This window comes from Petromyzon marinus, chromosome 27 (genome assembly GCF_048934315.1).
Source record: "Petromyzon marinus isolate PM22_M1 ecotype Great Lakes invasive population chromosome 27, UKy_Petmar_22M1.pri1.0, whole genome shotgun sequence".
NCBI classification, from domain to species: domain Eukaryota; kingdom Metazoa; phylum Chordata; class Hyperoartia; order Petromyzontiformes; family Petromyzontidae; genus Petromyzon; species Petromyzon marinus.
This window is the reverse complement of record NC_133693.1, coordinates 16,024,433-16,045,692: the sequence shown is the minus strand read 5'-3', so window position 1 is coordinate 16,045,692 and position 21,260 is coordinate 16,024,433.

The following is a 21,260-nucleotide window of genomic DNA, read 5'->3' as shown; positions in this document are numbered from 1 at the left end:
TTATAAAACTCAACGTTTAACCTACTCTACGGCTTGTGCCCGCCCTCACAGTCGGGCATATTTGCGGAATACACCATGTGGTGCCGCTGTTGACCCTGGCCATTGAACGAGCAACCCAACGTTCCTACCAGCTCCCTCCGCAGGAATGTGTTAATCATCATGATCACACTTGACACCACTCGCTTGTGGCCGTCTGATGCGTATTGTCTCCACGGCACAGTAGCGTGTTTAGTCCAGCAGGGGGTGCTGCGGCAATGTTGTTGACGCACGTGTTGACTTCACGTGCTATGAAGAAGAACAATTGAAGCAATTGGCGGGACCCCGGGGTCCCATCACTGCCCCGGGGTGGGAAAAACCGCGTAGCGACACGAGTCTTGCCTTACCGACAACACAACTAGCGTCAATCGATTGGCCTCGTCGAGAACTACTCGGGACACTAAGTTTCGTAAAAAGTAGAAAATTACATAAACACGTTAAATTCACTGCCTGGGGGGCGGGGCTCGCCTTGGCAAAGAAGCCGAGGATCGACGGCTGACCGGAGGGCGTCGTCGCCCCCCGGGGCTCGCGTTTGCCCGGTGGGTTGGCGCCCATCGTGTCGATCGCCGCCTGCTGCTGCTGGCGCTTGTTGGTGCGAGTCTGGGCGGGCGGCGCGTTGCTGTCGGGGTCACGAGTGGGCGGACTGAAAAATAATAATTATTGACCTGATTTTTGCGGGACCCCAGGGTCCCGCCAAATAATTCAATTGTCCAAATGTCGCGTATTAAAAAATAAATACTTTTAAGACCACAGTTTGTTGTTACGAATTGTCGCTGAGTTGTCATTGCACTGCAGAACGTGACTTGTTTTTCTTTTATCTAGGTCAAGAGTCATAACATAGGCAATGTGCAATTCCAAAGACCCCCATGGATGATCATGGTGGGTGTTTCAGATTGCCATCAAACACCCTACCTGTCACACACTGGATTATAATTTTTAAAATCTGAGATAAATTCATACGTCGTACAAAGTTCACATTTAATACCATAGCCAACTGGATTAAAACGGTCAAAATGAGTTATCTTTCGGCTCTGTACGTTGAGAACTACTCAAATTAATGCTGCAAAAACACACCGGCTTATGTGAGCCGATTCATAATCTGTGCCATAACTCACACAACGTGTCTCCCTTGTTGCCTCTCTCTCCAGAGGCTGTCCCCACTCCTTGCCTTGGCCTCGCCCCTCCACCAGTTGGCCCTGTTCAGCTCCATCCACCACATGAACCACAGATGTTTCTTTAATCTAGTTTAGAGGCTATATGCAGTTGTTATAGGTCATTACCAGTGCCATAGGTTATCGGTTTCTGGTTAAAATCAGCTGGATCTGTAAAATGAAAATTACAGGAAGCCCTCGACTTACGAACACCCGACTTAAGAATACCCGACTTAGGAACACCCGACTAACGAACACTAGTACTTAAGAATCCGCGAAATTTCGTGAAACTGAACGTTCGTAAATCGAGGGATACCTTTATAGAGTGAGAGACAAGGTAGGGGCGATGAGAAGTTTCCTGTTGCCCGGGAAAGCAAACGCGGTGTGGAAGGCAGGGCATGTGGAAGGAGGGAAGTTGTGAGATGTGATGAGGCTGAGGTTGACTCAGCCTCAAATTATTACCTGGTGCGATGTGTAAATATCGTCACTGGGGAGATAAAGACGGCCGGGCGTGGTGCTGGCCACCCATCCCTCGTGTGCCATTCAGGCCTTCATAGGTGCTGGCTTATTGCACTTGCCCCAACAGTCTGTTAAGGCTATACGGGTGATCTTTGTCTGTATAATGAATGCCATGGATTTGGGCATAGGCAAAGGAATCTAGCATTTCTTATCAATCCATGCACTTCCTCCCACCACTCTCCCTAAAATAAGAATAATTAGTGAATATGCACACCGCTAATTACCCACGTGGGGAGCCATATCAGCGCTAAAAATCCGTTTATTTGTCAGTGGGCAAACGTACAAAATAAGCAGGGGATCAAATACGTTTTTCCCTCTGTATGTGGGACAGGGATGTTCTCCAGCTCCCACATTAAGTTAATCTTCTATATGAATAAAAATTAAAATGCTCGTTTGTTTAAAATCTTAAATCTCCGAATTTTCTTCACCGATTGCTTTGAAATTTTGACATAACGTTGCATTCGAATACACGTATGTTTTTATATACCTACTATGTTTTTATATACCTACTATTATATAGATGTCACACCTATGACAGATAAAAATATACTCATTGGCTTTTTCGGTAAAAATATGCTTTTTTTGAATAACAGCGCCATCTGTTGGACGTAAAAGCAACACACGCTAAATTAAATATTTTACGATTCCATTTCATATTCTTTCGTTCTATTCAGTAAAGTCACGTAGGTAAAAAAAATAAACAACAAAAATCACGACGTTTCGGCCACAACACAAGCGGCCTTCATCAGGTGAAGGGACCAGCCTGTCTCGGAGACTGCGTTGGAGTGAAACAGAGCCAAGCTCAGACCACGACCTTTAAGCTGTGTGAGAGGGATTAAGGTGCCTCGACAAAGGAATTAGCATAAAAAATAGCATTTGATTGGCGGACTTAGCATGATGAAAGGTGTAGCACGCGGCAGTGCACCTTTAAGCTACGTGAGAGGGATTAAGGTGCCTTGACAAAGGAATTAGCGTAAAAATTAGCATTTCATTGGAGGACTTATCATGATGAAAGGTGTAGCACTGTGATCGGCACCGGCAGTGCACCCCCCTGTGCTGCGAAAGTTTGGGGTACCACTACTTGAAAAAATATACTGCACCAATGAAAATTAGTTTAATGTTTGGTTCGATTTAGAACATCTTTCCAATGGTTGCTTAATTTGAAACCATCTTCTCGGTTGAAATTGTGTCTGTTTGTAGATCTGAATTGCCTCGTGAACAAATCTCTGATAAAAACCTGTGGGTTTGCAAAGAACCTTGGTGTCGGAGAAAATTATATCGTGATCACCCACAGCGTTGTAACAGTGATCAGCCACGGCAGAAGAATTCGTTCTGCCGTGTTTCAAATCTGATTTGTGCTCGCGAATTCGGTCAGAGACATGTCGCTTCGTCTCCCCGATATAGCAATCACCGCAGGTACAACTCAATTTGTAAACCCCGGGGTACTGTGAGTCAGGAATGACATCCTTCACGGATGGGATCAGATCACGAATTTTATGTACTGTATTGAACCGGACCTGGATCTTGTGTTTATTTAGAATTTTGGAAATATTTTTAGTAACGCCTGCTATATATGGTAGTGTGATGGTTTTGACCGGAGTATCAAGTGGTTGTTTCTGTATGGAGGGAGAAACAGCTTGGCGGATGGTACGGTCAGAGTATCCATTCCTTTTGAGGGCCAGGTGTACATGTTTTAATTCACTGGTCACGTGGTGTTGGTCCGAAATGCAATGAGCCCTGTGGTATGAAGTTGCGTGCTGAAGAAGGAAAACGAATGCATGGAAATGTAAAACATTTTGTGAGATTGAAAACATCGCTAGACCTCTATTTAAAGCTTTCGTGACTGCAAGGATTCGTCTTCTTTGGTTCTTTCGGTAAAGTCACATAGAATGAGAATAAAATAATAAATTGATAAAATAAAATAACACAATAATATTCTCACGACGTTTCGGCCACAACACAAGCGGCCTTCATCAGGTGAAGGGACGAGACTCTCTGGAGGACAGCGCTGGAGTGAAAAAGCCACGCTCAGATCGCGACCTTTAAGCTGTGTGAGAAGAAACAAAGCGCCTTGACAAAGGAATTAGCATAGAATTTAGCATTGAAATGGCTGAGTGATTAGCTTGTGACTGGTCACAGAAATGGCTATGTTAAAGTTAAAGCATACACATCCGCAGAGGCATCCCTTGACAAAGGAATTAGCATATAATTTTGCATTGAAATAGCTAAGTTAAAGCATACACATCCGCAGAGGCACCCCTTGACAAAGGAATTAGTATAGAATTTAGCATTGAAATAGCTGAGTGATTAGCTTGTAACTGGTCACAGAAATAGCTATGTTAAAGTCAGAGCATATACATTCACAGAGGCACCTAGTACAAATCAAACAAGAGAATTTAGCATTGAAATAACTAGGCGAATTCCGAGATAAGAGCGAAGCTAGTTCTAGCTAGAATTCGTTTTGCATTGAGAGAAGTTGCAGCAGCAGAGGTTAGTGTAAATGCGGTTGGTATTACCTTAGAGTCGCGGCATCTCTTCAGAAACATGAGAGACTCGATTAGTTGAGCCTTCTTATCCCGGAGTCTGTTGAATGATCTTAAGGTTGTTTGAAATCCCTCCCCTCCCTCTGTATGTGGGACAGGGATGTTCTCCAGCTCCCACATTATTGAGTTAATCTTCTATATGAATAAATATTAAAATGCTCGTTTGTTTAAAAGTCTTAAATCTCCGAATGTTCTTCACCGATTGCTTTGAAATTTTGACACAACGTTGCATTCTAATACACGCATGTCTTTTATATACCTACTATGTTTTTATATACATACTATTATATAGATGTCACACCTGTGACAGGTAAAAATATACTCATTGGCTTTTTCGGTAAAAACATGCTTTTTTAATAACAGCGCCATCTGTTGGACGTAAAAGCAACACACGCTATACTAAATATTTTACGATTCCATTTCATATTCTTTCGTTCTATTCGGTAAAGTCACCTAGGTAAAAAAATAAAACAACAAAAATCACGACGTTTCGGCCACAACACAAGCGGCCTTCATCAGGTGAAGGGACCAGCCTGTCTCGAAGACTGCGCTGGAGTGAAACAGAGCTAAGCTCAGACTACGACCTTTAAGCTGTGTGAGAGGGATTAAGGTGCCTCGACAAAGGAATTAGCATAAAAAATAGCATTTGATTGGCGGACTTAGCATGATGAAAGGTGTAGCACACGGCAGTGCACCTTTAAGCTGTGTGAGAGGGATTAAGGTGCCTTGACAAAGGAATTAGCGTAAAAAATAGCATTTGATTGGCGGACTTATCATGATGAAAGGTGTAGCACTGTGATCGGCACCGGCAGTGCACCCGCCTGTGCTGCGAAAGTTTGGGGTACCACTACTTGAAAAAATATACTGCACCAATGAAAATTAGTTTAATGTTTGGTTCGATTTAGAACATCTTTCCAATGGTTGCTTAATTTGAAACCATCTTCTCGGTTGAAATTGTGTCTGTGTTTGTAGATCTGAATTGCCTCGTGAACAAATCTCTGATAAAAACCTGTGGGTTTGCAAGAACCTTGGTATAGGAGAAAATTATATCGTGATCACCCACAGCGTTGTAACAGTGATCAGCCACGGCAGAAGAATTCGTTCTGCCCGTGTTTCAAATCTGATTTGTGCTCGCGAATTCGGTCAGAGACATGTCGCTTCGTCTCCCCGATATAGAATTCACTACAGGTACAACTCAATTTGTAAACCCCGGGGTACTGTGAGTCAGGAATGACATCCTTCACGGATGGGATCAGATCACGAATTTTATGTACTGTATTGAACCGGACCTGGATCTTGTGTTTGTTTAGAATTTTGGAAATCTTTTTAGTAACTCCTGCTATATATGGTAGTGTGATGGTTTTGACCGGAGTATCAAGTGGTTGTTTCTGTATGGAGGGAGAAACAGCTTGGCGGATGGTACGGTCAGAGTATCCATTCCTTTTGAGGGCCAGGTGTACATGTTTTAATTCACTGGTCAGGTGGTGTTGGTCCGAAATGCAATGAGCCCTATGGTATAAAGTTTTGATGAGATAATTATTTTGGGCTGGGTGGTGGTGGGAATCAGGCTTCAAGTAGGAATCTGTGTGGGTGGGTTTCCTGTAGACAGAATGCCCCAATGAGCCATCAGGTCTCCTCTCAAACAGAACATCCAAGAATGGTAGCTTGCCATTTTTCTCCACTTCCATGGTGAATTTGATGGCGGGATGTCTGGAATTGATGTGGTGTAGGAAAAGGTTCAGAGCTGGGAGGCCATGTGGACAAATGACGAAAGTGTCATCCACATATCTCTTCCACAGGGAAGGTCTGAGGGTGGAAGTCTGGATGGCGTCCGATTCAAATTTCTCCATGAAAACATTGGCTATCACTGGTGACAAGGGGGAACCCATGGGAGTACCCTCATTTTGCTTGTACAAGGAACCATTCCAAGTGAAGTAGGTGTTGGTGAGGCAGTGCCTGACCAGCGTAGGTACCTCGGGGTTTAGTCCATGTTGGACCACATTTTCAATTATATCAGTGGTATCAGGTACCGGGACCTTGCTGAACAAGGAGACCACATCGAAGCTGACAAGGATATCGTCAGGGGACAGTACAACGTCTTTGACCATAGAAACCAATTGGGCTGAGTTAAGTACTGCTGAGGAGGTCTTGCCAGTGAAAGGTAGCAAGGTATCCGACAGAAAACGTGCTAGCTTATAGGTAGGGGAGTTGATCGTGGATACGATGGGTCGTAGTGGAGTGCCTTCTTTATGAATCTTTGGAAGACCATAGAATCTAGGGGGTCCTGCAGCAGGTTTTAGGGAGGGACGTTTAGTTGGTTCAATTAGGGAGGTCGAACTTGTGATGATCTTGTTGGTTTTTATAGTTAGGCTATTAGTAGGGTCATTTTTATCCATAATTATGCCCTTATCGGCTGAGAAGATGACTATATCACGTCTCTCTTTTAATTTCGCGAGTTCAGAGCGTTCATCTTTGCTGATGTTGCTAACGGGTTTCTTAGCATTCTTAAGAATAGTAGCTATTTCAGCTCTCGCGACGTCTGCTTGGATGTGTCCTATACCTTTGAGGGCTACATCGACCTGAGAAATGATATCATCTATCGGTATATGTTTTGGGGTGACAGCGAAATTTAGTCCTTTAGCCAATACTCTTTTCAGATTGTCCGAAATCGGGGTGCTACTCTGATTGATAACAATTTTGTTAGCGTCTAGTTTTGTGATCTGTGGAACCGGGTTTTTCTTTGATAGGTGGTTGAATTTAGCAATTAGGTTAGCTTTGCAATTGATTGAAAGTGAATCGGCAGAAGAAGCAGTCATGTTGTCTATGTGGTTCCAATCAGAAGGTGATATGTTTTGTGTTAACGTTAAATGAGCTTGTAGGAGAGTCCTGTCTAAAGTATCGAGTTCAAAACGGAGTAGTCTTATCCTCTCTGAGATTAAAGAGAGGCTGGCCTTAAACAGAATCTGTTTAGAGTTCGGTGAGGACACAGCAGCAGAAGTGAGTGTGAAGGCGATGGGTATTACCTTGTGGTCGCGGCATCTTTTGAGGAAGGTTAGCGTCTCGATGAGCTGTGACTTCTTGTCCCGTTGTCTGTTAAAAGCTCTAACAGAATGGTGAAAACCCTCCCCGTAGAGGCTATCAATTCTAGATCTGAAGCTTTCGTGACTGCAAGGATCCATACTCTTTGGTTCTATTCGGTAAAGTCACGTAGGTAAAAAAATAAAACAACAAAAATCACGACGTTTCGGCCACAACACAAGCGGCCACACAGCTTAAAGGTGCACTGCCGCGTGCTACACCTTTCAGCATGCTGAGTCCGCCAATCAAATGCTAATTTTTATGCTAATTCCTTTGTCGAGGCACCTTAATCCCTCTCACACAGCTTAAAGGTCGTAGTCTGAGCTTGGCTCTGTTTCACTCCAGCGCAGTCTTCGAGACAGGCTGGTCCATTCACCTGATGAAGGCCGCTTGTGTTGTGGCCGAAACGTCGTGATTTTTGTTGTTTTAATTTTTTACCTAGGTGACTTTACCGAATAGAACCAAAGAGTATGGATCCTTGCAGTCACGAAAGCTTCAAATCTAGAATTGAATATTATTCAGTCTAACATTCAAAGCGAGGCAGTCACATACAAGTCCGTCGACACTGTTGTGGAAGCAGATGAAGCGGTTAATTATCCTAAATAATTTTTGAATTCACTCGATCTGCCAGGGATGCCACCGCACGTACTGCAATTGAAAATCGGCGTGCCAATTATCATGTTGCGAAATATCAACCAGCCAAAGCTTTGCAACGGCACGCGGCTTGCAGTAAAAAAAAATAATGAGCGACGTCATTGAAGCAACAATCTTGACAGGACCTTTCAAAGGTGAAGATGTCCTCATTCCTCGCATTCCTATGATTCCAACGGATATGCCATTTCAATTTAAGAGATTGCAATTCCCAATTCGATTGGCGTTTGCAATCACCATCAACAAAGCTCAGGGCCAATCTTTAGAATTGTGCGGTTTAGATGTAGACACGGATTGCTTCTCACATGGACAGACAATCTCTATATCTACACAGACAATGGAACAACAAAAACGATTGTATACCCACAAGCATTGTGAAATTAAATATTTTAGAAACTTGCGCTTTCTCTTTTCTTTCTTTGCCATTTAACCAGACTGAGCCACAGCAACGCGTGGCGGGTACAGCTAGTATCTAATAAAAAAATAATTATTTAATCTAATAAAGAATAATTATTTCATATTTTAATAGCAAATGCTAAGACATACATATTCACCATCATTTTACAAAAAAAAAAACTGAAGGCACCCAATGGGTTCTCTCTTATCTCCGGTTGTGGCCAATATTTTCATGGAAATATCTGAGACGGACGCCATCCAGGCATCCACTCTACGCCCGTCCTTGTGGAAGAGGTACGTGGATGACACGTTTGTCATCTGGCCACATGGCCGACCGGCTCAACCACATCAATTCCATACACCCAGCCATCAAATTCACCATGGAGGTAGAAAAGGATGGCATGCTAACTTTCTTGGATGTCTTAATCAAAAAGAGACCAGATGGCTCAATGAGCCACTCTGTCTACAGGAAAGTAACCCATACTGACGCCTACCTAAAACCTGATTCCCACCACCATCCATCCCAGAAGAATTCCCTCATCAAAACGCTACACATAGAGCTCAGTGTATCTCCGACCATGAACACCTAACCAGTGAACTAAAACACGTACACCAAGCTCTCAAGGCGAATGGATATTCTGACTACACAATCCGCAAAGCCTTCACCCCAAGCGTGAGGAAGGAGCCATCTGAGGATCCAATGAAAACCATCACCCTGCCATACATAGCAGGGGTAACCACAAATATTTATAAAATCATGAACAAACACACGATCCAGGTCAGATTTAACACAGTACATAAAATTCGTGACCTGATCCCATCTGTGAAGGACAAGTTTCCTGACATGCAATATGCCGGCGTCTACAAACTAAGCTGTATCTGCGGAAGCAGTTACATTGGGGAAACCAAACGACATGTCTCGGACCGTGTTCGTGAACATAAGGCAGATCTGAAACACGGCAGGACCAATACTTCTGCTGTGGCTGATCATTACTTTAATGATCCATAATAAGGCGCTATAGGCAGCTGACCTGCCACCACGCTCATGGGCCGACAGGGGGCAGCCGAGAGAGAGCGAGGTGTGTAGGGGTTGACCAAAGGTCAAACCCCCGCCCCTCCGTGACCGGAGGTTGACACCCCAGACCCCCCAGGGGCTGGGGGCTGAGGGGGATGGGGACCCCCACCACTTCCTAAAACCCCTTAATAATTAAGACCTACTAAGACCTTCTAGAAGGTTCTGGAGGGGAGGGGTGACCACCACCTGGGGATAAAAGGCCAGCCCTCGGGACGGGCCAGGGAGTGTTTGCCAACTCAAGCTTGAAGACATCTGAAGACCTGAAGACTGGACCAGCACCCGGGGACCCTCCCCGAGGCTCTCGCTAGAGCCGGGGTTGCAGCGGACCAGGGCGAGTCCCGTACCCCGGGGTGGGTCGGTCGGTCCAGTCTTCCCCTAGCCGCCGTCGTAAGGGACCGGCGTGTAGCGTAGCCCGGCGTGTGTAGGACACGCTAGAAGGGAGGCTGTCTCTCCCTTAGGCTATCAGGTGTTACAATAGTGTTTAACAGAGTAGTGTTTAACAGAGTAGTCTTAACATAGTGTTAAGAGTTGTTACAATAAACGAGTATCCTCCAGCAGACGTCTCCGTGTGGTTAGTTAGGGCCACAACACTTGTATGTCACTGTCCATATCTCTGCATCTCTCTTTATGTCTCTGTCTCTCTATCTATTTCTATCTCAGTCTGTGTATCTCTGTCTGTCTCTCTCTCCCTATGTCTCTGTATTAATGTTTCGTGTCTCTCTCTGTACTGCTTTTTTGAATGTCCCTCTCTATCTCTGAGTCTGTCTCTATATATGTGGAACTTCTTTCGTGCCGTACATTGCCAACCGTGCTAATCGGAGGTGCGGGGGAAAGACAGCCTACTAAACACAAAAATAAGTTATAAAGAAATTAGTTTTCAATCTATATTTAAAACTGCATAGCTCCAGTGGCTTCGTAATATCGGGACAGCGTTCCAGACGGCCGTAAAACTGCATCAGAAAACACGTGATGTGGTGGGCGTCTTTGTTCTATGGCCAGCCAAAAGCCACTGTGAGGATGACCGGAGTCTGCATGATGGTTTTTCTCTGTGTCTGTGTCCCTTTGTGTGTGTGTGTTTGTGGCCTGGGCTCTGGGTTGTTCTTCATGCTTTCGGAGACCCTGTCCCTCTGCTGACGATCATTAAGGACCTTCATGATGGTGAGCGGGCCTGGGTAAAACTACGTGGCCTGGAGTCAGAGCTATTCCCTGTACACCTTGAGGTGCGACAGGGATGTCCTCTGGCTCCCACATTATTTAACATCTATTTTGACCACGTAGTTTGTGAAGCCTTCAATAGCTGTACCGGAGGAATTTCCATTTGGTACGGATACAATGGGAGGCTGATCGATGCCCGGGTAATTGCTGCTCACTCAGAGGAAGAGTTGGAGGCTCTGCTGCTGAACCTGGAGCTTGCCACCAAGAGGTGGGGCGTTACCATCAGCCCCACCAAAACTAAGCACCTGCCTGGGTATTTTGTACCATCGGACACTCCACCCCCACAACTCCCAATTAGTGATAGGGCAGTTGTGGAGAGAGTGGAGCGTTTCCCATACCTTGGCAGTGTGCTCATGACCGTCTCCACTTTAACAGCAGAGGTCTCACCCCGAATCAGTCGAGCGGCATTATATTTTCATCGGTTGCGTAACGCTGTGTGGAAGCTTCCTGGTCTATCACTCCGCACAAAGCTTCAGGTCTTCTCGGCAACGGCCATTCCCTCCCTTCTCTACGCTTGCGAAACGTGGACCCCCCTAATGGAACATGTTCGCCGGTTAGAAACATTTATGCTGGCCTGCCTACGATCCATCCTGGGTTTAACCAGGCTAGGTTGTGTGAGGAGCTCACAAATCGTTGAAAGATGTGGACAAAGTCCCATTGGTGAACTCCTCCGGCAGGCAAGGCTGCATTGGCTGGGTCATGTAGCCCGCATGCCCAGCCACCGCATACCTAAACAGCTTTTGTTCAGCCGGATCGAGGGGGCTAAACGGGCGTGGCACGGGCTAGAGAAGAGATGGAGTGATGTGGTACAGGAGGACGTGGAGCTGAGTGGACTTGCCGATGACTGGTACCAGCGGTGTCAAGATCGGCCTCTGTGGAGGAGGCTCGTGAAGGACGCTGCTACTGGGCAGTTGGAGGCAGTCGCCCTCCAACAACAACGGAGGGCGGAGGAGCGACGCTCACAACAACGAGCGGAGTGCCGGGTGGCTAAAGCACAGCAAGTTGGCACAGTAGGGGGCACAGGTGGTGCATCAGCCAGTCGTCTCAGTCAGTAGACCCGTGGCATCTAGGTCTGCCCCGTGACCTCCTGCCAGCGGGTTTTCGACACTTCACGTGACCTCAAGGTGCACATAGCCTGGCACAAGCGTCGTGGTGACGTCACCGCCACTTAGTGGCGAATGGCGGTTGTTGTTGTTGTGTTTGTTTCTCACTTTACTCCTGTCTCTCACTGCCTATTTCTGTGTCTATCTTTCGCTGTGTGTTTCTCTCCGTGTCTTTCTCTCTACCCCTATTTGCCCATGGCGATGCCCTCATTATTTTCCATTACAAATTTTCGCCCATGAGTAGCCGCCCCGATCGTCCATTCCTAAGTCCAGTCCTGACTTTAGTGCTAAAACATTTTACAATACGAGAATCACAGTCACATCCACCTCATGTAAATACTGTACCATATACTTAGCATGAAGACGTACCTAATCAGGCCTATTGACCATGTAGAGTGGTGAAAGTTTCTGTGGGAAAATATTGTAAAGTCATTGTAGCTCCCTATGCAATCAATGTTGGAGGAACTAGATTATACATGCTCATATGTATACCTAGGGGAGTTATTGAAGGCAGACCGGGATCATAGACAGGACATAAGAGAGGGGAACGACGTCAGATCGGAGTGCTTCTGAATATCAACATAGCTATGTGCTCAGGGAATCACGTTTACAAACGGTGCATCTATCACCTGCTGTGACATATGGCTCAGACACACCGACATATCAAATGAGTGCAGCTAATACTTGGACGAGGAAGACATTGACATATGATCTCTGGATTAATGTATAAGCATCTGCGTGCTGAAGAAGGAAAACGAATGCATGGAAATGTAAAACATTAGAATGATCTGAGATTGAAAACATCGCTAGACCTGCTGCTGGCGGATGGTTCGTAGGGACGCAGTTATGTAGTCCACCAGTAATTTAATTCGTCACGATTCAGAATTTACAATTTCATTTATTACTTGCTCATGCCTCGTTGTTTTTACCGTCTCCTGTGTACACACGCACACAACAAAAGCTGGGCGGTGGCGGCTACGCTGCTGCACGTGGCTGCTGCACTGTGGAGGCAGCAGCGAGGGTCGGTGGATCACCGCACTTCGATGTTGTGAAACTCCCTTGCCGTGGGCGTCGAGGAGGTGCCATGCTCTGGCTATGCCAGGAGAAGGCGGTAAAGGAAGAATGTGGACTGCATGGGATTGATCGTTTGCCCCCTTCGCACGCATGGGCGCCACGGTGGTGAGATGTTAACTACCTCGCATGGTATACAGGAGGTCATGGATTCGATCCCGACCCAGACGCCTGCTGTATATTTGGAGTTTGCATGTCTCTGTCTCCCCGTGGTCGCGTGGATTTTTTCCGGGTCCTCCGGTTTTTACCTCCGCAGATACAGAATAAACGAGCGTTTTGAGTATTTCACTGCTGTAAATTTCCACAAGATAAGCCACTTCGTTGAGCTATCATTTGAGGCCAGGTCGTTTCTGCAAAAAAGAGCTGTATAGCTGAGTGAGCTTCACGTGGTGAACATTTTTTTATTTGGTTATTCTTCAGGTGCTCCGGTTTCCTCCCACATTAACTGGCCCACACCACCTCAAACTGTAGAGGACCGCAGAGCTTGGGCAATCGTTGGCGCCGACTCGTCGCCTGGCTGCTGCCTTCCCGCTCATCTGTGGTTCCTCCTCGCGCCTCCGAGTCGTTGTCCTCTCTGCGAGAGCGAGCGAGTGATGTGCGGTAGCGGCGTGTTGCAAGTTGACATTGTTATTATTGACACACACACTAGAGGACGGATAAGGTGGCGTGACCTCACATGCATGACAACTGACCCATCGCCAGACACCGCTCACCATGCGGGCACTCACCACTCACCAGATATCATTCACCTGGCACACACATGATATACTCATCAACCACCACGCACCACTCACCTGATCCGAACCACACATTCCAGGCATTTGCCATTCACTCGCACACAAACTCACACCATTCTCACCTATTCGTCCATAACATTGACAAAAAACACGTCTCATTCACAATCCTGTATCTGTCTCATCGCATAAAACAACAAAATCAATGTTTTTTTTTTATCCCATCGGCCCCAAGGTCTTCGTGGAGTGCATAATATCAGCAGTATTAGTTCAATACAAAGCAAGCTATGGGCTCGATTAGACATTCAGCGTCTCATCAGCAGTCAGGCTTGCCCCAACCAACGTTGGTGAATCGCAAGATACTAAAGATGCTAATAAGCAAAGACGCCCCACCCCCGATAACTTCAAGATAATGGGTCCGAGTTTTCACGCAAAATGGTATACTGTACTGTAATAGATTCTGATATACAGCACACATTACTCAATTGGGATTATAGATAGCCACCCCCTACTGTGAAAACTGGCAGGACCCTCCTGAAAAAGAGCCACGAGACTCACTCAGTGAGGCAGCGGTGGCCCTGGACCCACTGTTGCCAGCAATCGGCGCCCCCCAAACCCCAGGGGCAGATCGAGGCTGCGTTTTTTGGTAAACTGGGAAACATTTTGCCCCTATTTTCCGTTTAATGGTTTTTAAAGAGGCATATTTATTCGATTTGTCCGTCTGTCCAATCAATCAATTGTCAGAAATGTTGAGAAATTATTTTTTTCCTCGAATTTGGCACCCCACTTAACTTGGCTCCCTAGACGACCGCCTAGATAGCCTACATGGACGTGTCGCGCCTGCAGTGAGGCTTTCCTGGGTAAACAAGCCTCATACTGGTAGGAACCTCCTGGTTACACCAGCCCACAGGGGATTATTGTGTCCGTCCATCCGTCGTGCATCAAAAAATAGGAGGGGTGGGGCTGGGTGGAGAGGGGAGGGTGGGGAGGGGCTGAGTGGGGAGGGGCTGAGTGGGGAGGGGAGGGTGGGGAGGGGCTGGATGGGGAGGGTGGGGCTGGGTGGGGAGGGGAGGGTGGGGAGGGGCTGAGTGGGGAGGGTGGTGAGGGTGGGGCTGGGTGGGGGTAGGGAGGGGTGGGGCTGGGTGGGGAGGAGCTGGTCACCCTGTGGTGCCCTTATAAAACTCAACGTTTAACCTACTCACGCCGGCTTGTACCCGCCCTCACAGTCGGGCATATTTGCGGAATACACCACGTGGTGCCGCCGTTGACCCTGGCCATTGACCGAGCAACCCAACGTTCCTACCAGCTCCCTCCGCAGGAATGTGTTAATCATCATGATCACACTTGACACCACTCGCTTGTGGCCGTCTGATGCGTATTGTCTCCGCGGCACAGTAGCGTGTTTAGTCCAGCAGGGGGTGCTGCGGCAATGTTGTTGACGCACGTGTTGGCTTCACGTGCTATGAAGAAGAACAATTGACCAAATGTCGCGTATTAAAAAAAAATACTTTTAAGACCACAGTTTTTTATTTACGAATTTTCGCTGAGTAGTCATTGCACTGCAGCACGTGACTTTTTTATTGTATCTAGGTCAAGAGTCATAACATAGGCAATGTGCAATTCCAAAGACCCCCATGGATGATTATGGTGGGTGTTTCAGATTGCCATCAAACACCCTACCTGTGTCACGCACTGGATTCTATTTTTTTTTTTAATCTGAGATAAAATTCATACGTCGTACAAAGTTCACATTTAATACCATAGCCAGCTGGATTAATACGGTCAAAATGAGTTATCTTTCGGCTCTGTACGTTGGCAACTACTCAAATTAATGCTGCCAAAACACACCGGCTTATGTGAGCCGATTCATAATCTGCGCCATAACTCACACACGTGTCTCCCTTGTTGCCTCTCTCTCCAGAGGCTGTCCCCACTCCTTCCCTTGGCCTCGCTCCTCCACCAGCGGGCCCTGTTCAGCTCCATCCACCACATGAACCACAGATGTTTCTTTAATCTAGTTTAGAGGCTATAAGCAGTTGTTATAGGTCATTACCAGTGCCATAGGTTATCGGTTTCTGGTAAAAATCAGCTGGACCTGTAAAATGAAAATTACAGGCAGCCCTCGACTTACGAACACCCGACTTAAGAATACCCGCCTTAGGAACACCCGACTGACGAACACTAGTACTTAAGAATCCGCGAAATTTCGTGAAACTGAACGTTCGTAAATCGAGGGATACCTGTATAGAGTGAGAGACAAGGTAGGGGCGATGAGAAGTTTCCTGTTGCCCGGGAAAGCAAACGCGGTGTGGAAGGCAGGGCATGTGGAAGGAGGGAAGTTGTGAGATGTGATGAGGCTAAGGTTGACTCAACCTCAAATTCTTACCTGGTGCGATGTGTAAATATCGTCACTGGCAAGATAAAGACGGGCGGGCGTGGTGCTGGCCACCCATCCCTCGTGTGCCGTTCAGGCCTTCATAGGTGCTTGCTTATAGCACTTGCCCCAACAGTCTGTTAAGGCTATACGGGTGATCTTTGTCTGTATAATGAATGCCATGGATTTGGGCATAGGCAAAGGAATCCAGCATTTATTATCAATCCATGCACTTCCTCCCACCACTCTCCCTAAAATAAGAATAATTAATGAATATGCACACCGTTAATTACCCACGTGGGGAGCCATATCAGCGCTATAAATCCGTCTTGCAGCTTGTGGACTGTGCAGCGTGGTGTCCCGCACCACAAGGGCCCTGCTTTGCACCACAAACTAACTTTGCTTCTGCCACCAACAAGGTGTAGGGCGTGATGTGCATGTAGGGGGAAGAAGAGTCTGGGGCCAGATACATGGAATGTGGGATGTGGGCAGGAAGAAGGTTGTGTATTGGAGATCCTGGCTCTGAGATAATGTGGAGGTTTGGGTAGGCTGTGTGCGCTGAGTGTTGGGGCGAGTGGTCGGTGGTATGTGGACCGGACAAAGAGGCTGATCGTATGTTGCTAGGTGTGTATGAGGCTGGGTATAGGAGTTGGGGGTGTGCAAGGTGTGTACGAGGATGGGTGTTTGTATTCGAGTTGGGTGTATGGGCTGTAGATTAGACTATCTGGCTGTTTGATTGCTGGGTGGGTATAGGGCTGGCTGTGTGAGGTCTGGGTGAGTGTTTGGGGCTGGCTGTGTGAGTTCTGGGTGAGTGTTTGGGGCTGGCTGTGTGAGTTCTGGATGAGTGTTTGGGGCTGGCTGTGTGAGTTCTGCGTGAGGGTATGGGGCTGGCTGTGTGAGTTCTGGGTGAATGTTTGGGGCTGGCTGTGTGAGTTCTGGGTGAGGGTTTGGGGCTGGCTGTGTGAGTTCTGGGTGAGTGTTTGGGGCTGGCTGTGTGAGTTATAGGTTAGTATTTGGGGCTGGCTGGGTGAGTTCTGGGTAAGGGATTGGGGCTGGCCGTGTGAGTTCTGGGTGAGTGTTTGGGGCTGGCTGTGTGAGTTCTGGATGAGTGTTTGGGGCTGGCTGTGTGAGTTCTGGGTGAGTGTTTGGGGCTGGCTGTGTGAGTTCTGGGGGAGTGTTTGGTGCTGGCTGTGTGAGTTCTGGGTGAGTGTTTGGGGCTGGCTGTGTGAGTTCTGGATGAGTGCTTGGGGCTGGCTGTGTGAGTTTTGGGTGAGTGTTTGGTGCTGGCTGTGTGAGTTCTGGGTGAGTGTTTGGGGCTGGCTGTGTGAGTTCTGCGTGAGGGTTTGGGGCTGGCTGTGTGAGTTCTGGGTGAGTGTTTGGGGCTGGCCGTGTGAGTTCTGGGTGAGTGTTTGCTGCTGGCTGTGTGAGTTCTGGGTGAGTGTTTGTGGGTGGCTGTGTGAGTTCTGGGTGAGTGTTTGGGGGTGGCAGTGAGTTCTGGGTGAGTGTTTGGTGATGGCCTTGTGAGTTCTGGGTGAGTGTTTGGGGATAGCTGTGTGAGTTCTGGATGAGTGTTTGGGGCTGGCTGTGTGAGTTCTGGGTGAGTGTTTGGGGCTGGCTGTGTGAGTTCTGGGTGAGTGTTTGGGGCTGGCTGTTTGAGTTCTGGGTGAGTGTTTGGGGCTGACTGTGTGAGTTCTGGGTGAGTGTTTGGGGCTGGCTGTGTGAGTTCTGGGTGAGTGTTTGGGGCTGGCTGTGTGAGTGCTGGGTGAGGGTTTGGAGCTGGCTGTGTGAGTTCTGGGTGAGGGTTTGGGGCTGGCTGTGTGAGTTCTGGGTGAGTGTTTGGGGCTGGCTGTGTGAGTTGTGGGTGATGGTTTGGTGCTTGCTGTGTGAGTTCTGGGTGAGGGTTTGCTGCTGGCTGTGTGAGTTCTGGGTGAGTGTTTGGGGCTGGCTGTTTGAGTTCTGGGTGAGTGTTTGGGGCTGACTGTGTGAGTGCTGGGTGAGGGTTTGGAGCTGGCTGTGTAAGTTTTGGGTGAGGGTTTGGGGCTGGCTGTGTGAGTTCTGGGTGAGTGTTTGGGGCTGGCTGTGTGAGTGCTGGGTGAGGGCTTGGGGCTGGCTGTGTGAGTGCTGGGTGAGTGTTTGGGGCTGGCAGTGTGAGTTCTGGGTGATGGTTTGGTGCTTGCTGTGTGAGTTCTGGGTGAGGGTTTGGGGCTGGCTGTGTGAGTTCTGGGTGAGTGTTTGTGGGTGGCTGTGTGAGTTCTGGGTGAGTGTTTGGGGGTGGCAGTGAGTTCTGGGTGAGTGTTTGGTGCTGGCCTTGTGAATTCTGGGTGAGTGTTTGGGGATGGCTGTGTGAGTTCTGGATGAGTGTTTGGGGCTGGCTGTGTGAGTTCTGGGTGAGTGTTTGGGGCTGGCTGTGTGAGTTCTGGGTAAGTGTTTGGGGCTGGCTGTTTGAGTTCTGGGTGAGTGTTTGGGGCTGACTGTGTGAGTTCTGGGTGAGTGTTTGGGGCTGGCTGTGTGAGTTCTGGGTGAGTGTTTGGGGCTGGCTGTGTGAGTGCTGGGTGAGGGTTTGGAGCTGGCTGTGTGAGTTCTGGGTGAGGGTTTGGGGCTGGCTGTGTGAGTTCTGGGTGAGTGTTTGGGGCTGGCTGTGTGAGTTCTGGGTGATGGTTTGGTGCTTGCTGTGTGAGTTCTGGGTGAGGGTTTGCTGCTGGCTGTGTGAGTTCTGGGTGAGTGTTTGGGGCTGGCTGTTTGAGTTCTGGGTGAGTGTTTGGGGCTGACTGTGTGAGTTCTGGGTGAGTGTTTGGGGCTGGCTGTGTGAGTTCTGGGTGATTGTTTGGGGCTGGCTGTGTGAGTGCTGGGTGAGGGTTTGGAGCTGGCTGTGTAAGTTTTGGGTGAGGGTTTGGGGCTGGCTGTGTGAGTTCTGGGTGAGTGTTTGGGGCTGGCTGTGTGAGTGCTGGGTGAGGGCTTGGGGCTGGCTGTGTGAGTGCTGGGTGAGTGTTTGGGGCTGGCTGTGTGAGTTCTGGGTGATGGTTTGGTGCTTGCTGTGTGAGTTCTGGGTGAGGGTTTGGGGCTGGCTGTGTGAGTTCTGGGTGAGTGTTTGTGGGTGGCTGTGTGAGTTCTGGGTGAGTGTTTGGGGGTGGCAGTGAGTTCTGGGTGAGTGTTTGGTGCTGGCCTTGTGAGTTCTGGGTGAGTGTTTGGGGATGGCTGTGTGAGTTCTGGATGAGTGTTTGGGGCTGGCTGTGTGAGTTCTGGGTGAGTGTTTGGGGCTGGCTGTGTGAGTTCTGGGTGAGTGTTTGGGGCTGGCTGTTTGAGTTCTGGGTGAGTGTTTGGGGCTGACTGTGTGAGTTCTGGGTGAGTGTTTGGGGCTGGCTGTGTGAGTTCTGGGTGAGTGTTTGGGGCTGGCTGTGTGAGTGCTGGGTGAGGGTTTGGAGCTGGCTGTGTGAGTTCTGGGTGAGGGTTTGGGGCTGGCTGTGTGAGTTCTGGGTGAGGGTTTGGGGCTGGCTGTGTGAGTTCTGGGTGAGTGTTTGGGGCTGGCTGTGTGAGTGCTGGGTGAGGGCTTGGGGCTGGCTGTGTGAGTGCTGGGTGAGTGTTTGGGGCTGGCTGTGTGAGTTCTGGGTGAGTGTTTGGGGCTGGCTGTGTGAGTTCTGGGTGAGTGTTTGGGGCTGGCTGTTTGAGTTCTGGGTGAGTGTTTGGGGCTGACTGTGTGAGTTCTGGGTGAGTGTTTGGGGCTGGCTGTGTGAGTTCTGGGTGAGTGTTTGGGGCTGGCTGTGTGAGTGCTGGGTGAGGGTTTGGAGCTGGCTGTGTGAGTTCTGGGTGAGGGTTTGGGGCTGGCTGTGTGAGTTCTGGGTGAGTGTTTGGGGCTGGCTGTGTGAGTTCTGGGTGATGGTTTGGTGCTTGCTGTGTGAGTTCTGGGTGAGGGTTTGCTGCTGGCTGTGTGAGTTCTGGGTGAGTGTTTGGGGCTGGCTGTTTGAGTTCTGGGTGAGTGTTTGGGGCTGACTGTGTGAGTTCTGGGTGAGTGTTTGGGGCTGGCTGTGTGAGTTCTGGGTGATTGTTTGGGGCTGGCTGTGTGAGTGCTGGGTGAGGGTTTGGAGCTGGCTGTGTAAGTTTTGGGTGAGGGTTTGGGGCTGGCTGTGTGAGTTCTGGGTGAGTGTTTGGGGCTGGCTGTGTGAGTTCTGGGTGATGGTTTGGTGCTTGCTGTGTGAGTTCTGGGTGAGGGTTTGGGGCTGGCTGTGTGAGTTCTGGGTGAGTGTTTGTGGGTGGCTGTGTGAGTTCTGGGTGAGTGTTTGGGGGTGGCAGTGAGTTCTGGGTGAGTGTTTGGTGCTGGCCTTGTGAGTTCTGGGTGAGTGTTTGGGGATGGCTGTGTGAGTTCTGGATGAGTGTTTGGGGCTGGCTGTGTGAGTTCTGGGTGAGTGTTTGGGGCTGGCTGTGTGAGTTCTGGGTGAGTGTTTGGTGCTGGCTGTTTGAGTTCTGGGTGAGTGTTTGGGGCTGACTGTGTGAGTTCTGGGTGAGTGTTTGGGGCTGGCTGTGTGAGTTCTGGGTGAGTGTTTGGGGCTGGCTGTGTGAGTGCTGGGTGAGGGTTTGGAGCTGGCTGTGTGAGTTCTGGGTGAGGGTTTGGGGCTGGCTGTGTGAGTTCTGGGTGAGTGTTTGGGGCTGGCTGTGTGAGTGCTGGGTGAGGGCTTGGGGCTGGCTGTGTGAGTGCTGGGTGAGTGTTTGGGGCTGGCTGTGTGAGTTCTGGGTGATGGTTTGGTGCTTGCTGTGTGAGTTCTGGGTGAGGGTTCGGGGCTGGCTGTGTGAGTTCTGGGTGAGTGTTTGTGGGTGGCTGTGTGAGTTCTGGGTGAGTGTTTGGGGGTGACAGTGAGTTCTGGGTGAGTGTTTGGTGCTGGCCTTGTGAGTTCTGGGTGAGTGTTTGGGGCTGGCTGTGTGAGTTCTGCATGAGTGTTTGGGGGTGGCTGTGTGAGTTCTGGGTGAGTGTTTGGTGCAGGCCGTATGAGTTCTGGGTGAGTGTTTGGGGCTGGCTGTGTGAGTTCTGGTGGAGTGAAAAAAGCCACGCTCAGATCACGACCTTTAAGCCGTGTGTTCTGGGTGAGTGTTTGGGGCTGGCTGTGTGAGTTCTGCATGAGTGTTTGGGGGTGGCTGTGTGAGTTCTGGGTGAGTGTTTGGTGCAGGCCGTATGAGTTCTGGGTGAGTGTTTGGGGCTGGCTGTGTGAGTTCTGGTGGAGTGAAAAAAGCCACGCTCAGATCACGACCTTTAAGCCGTGTGAGAAGAATCAAAGCGCCTTGACAAAGGAATGAAATGGCTGAGTGATTAGCTTGTGGCTGGTCA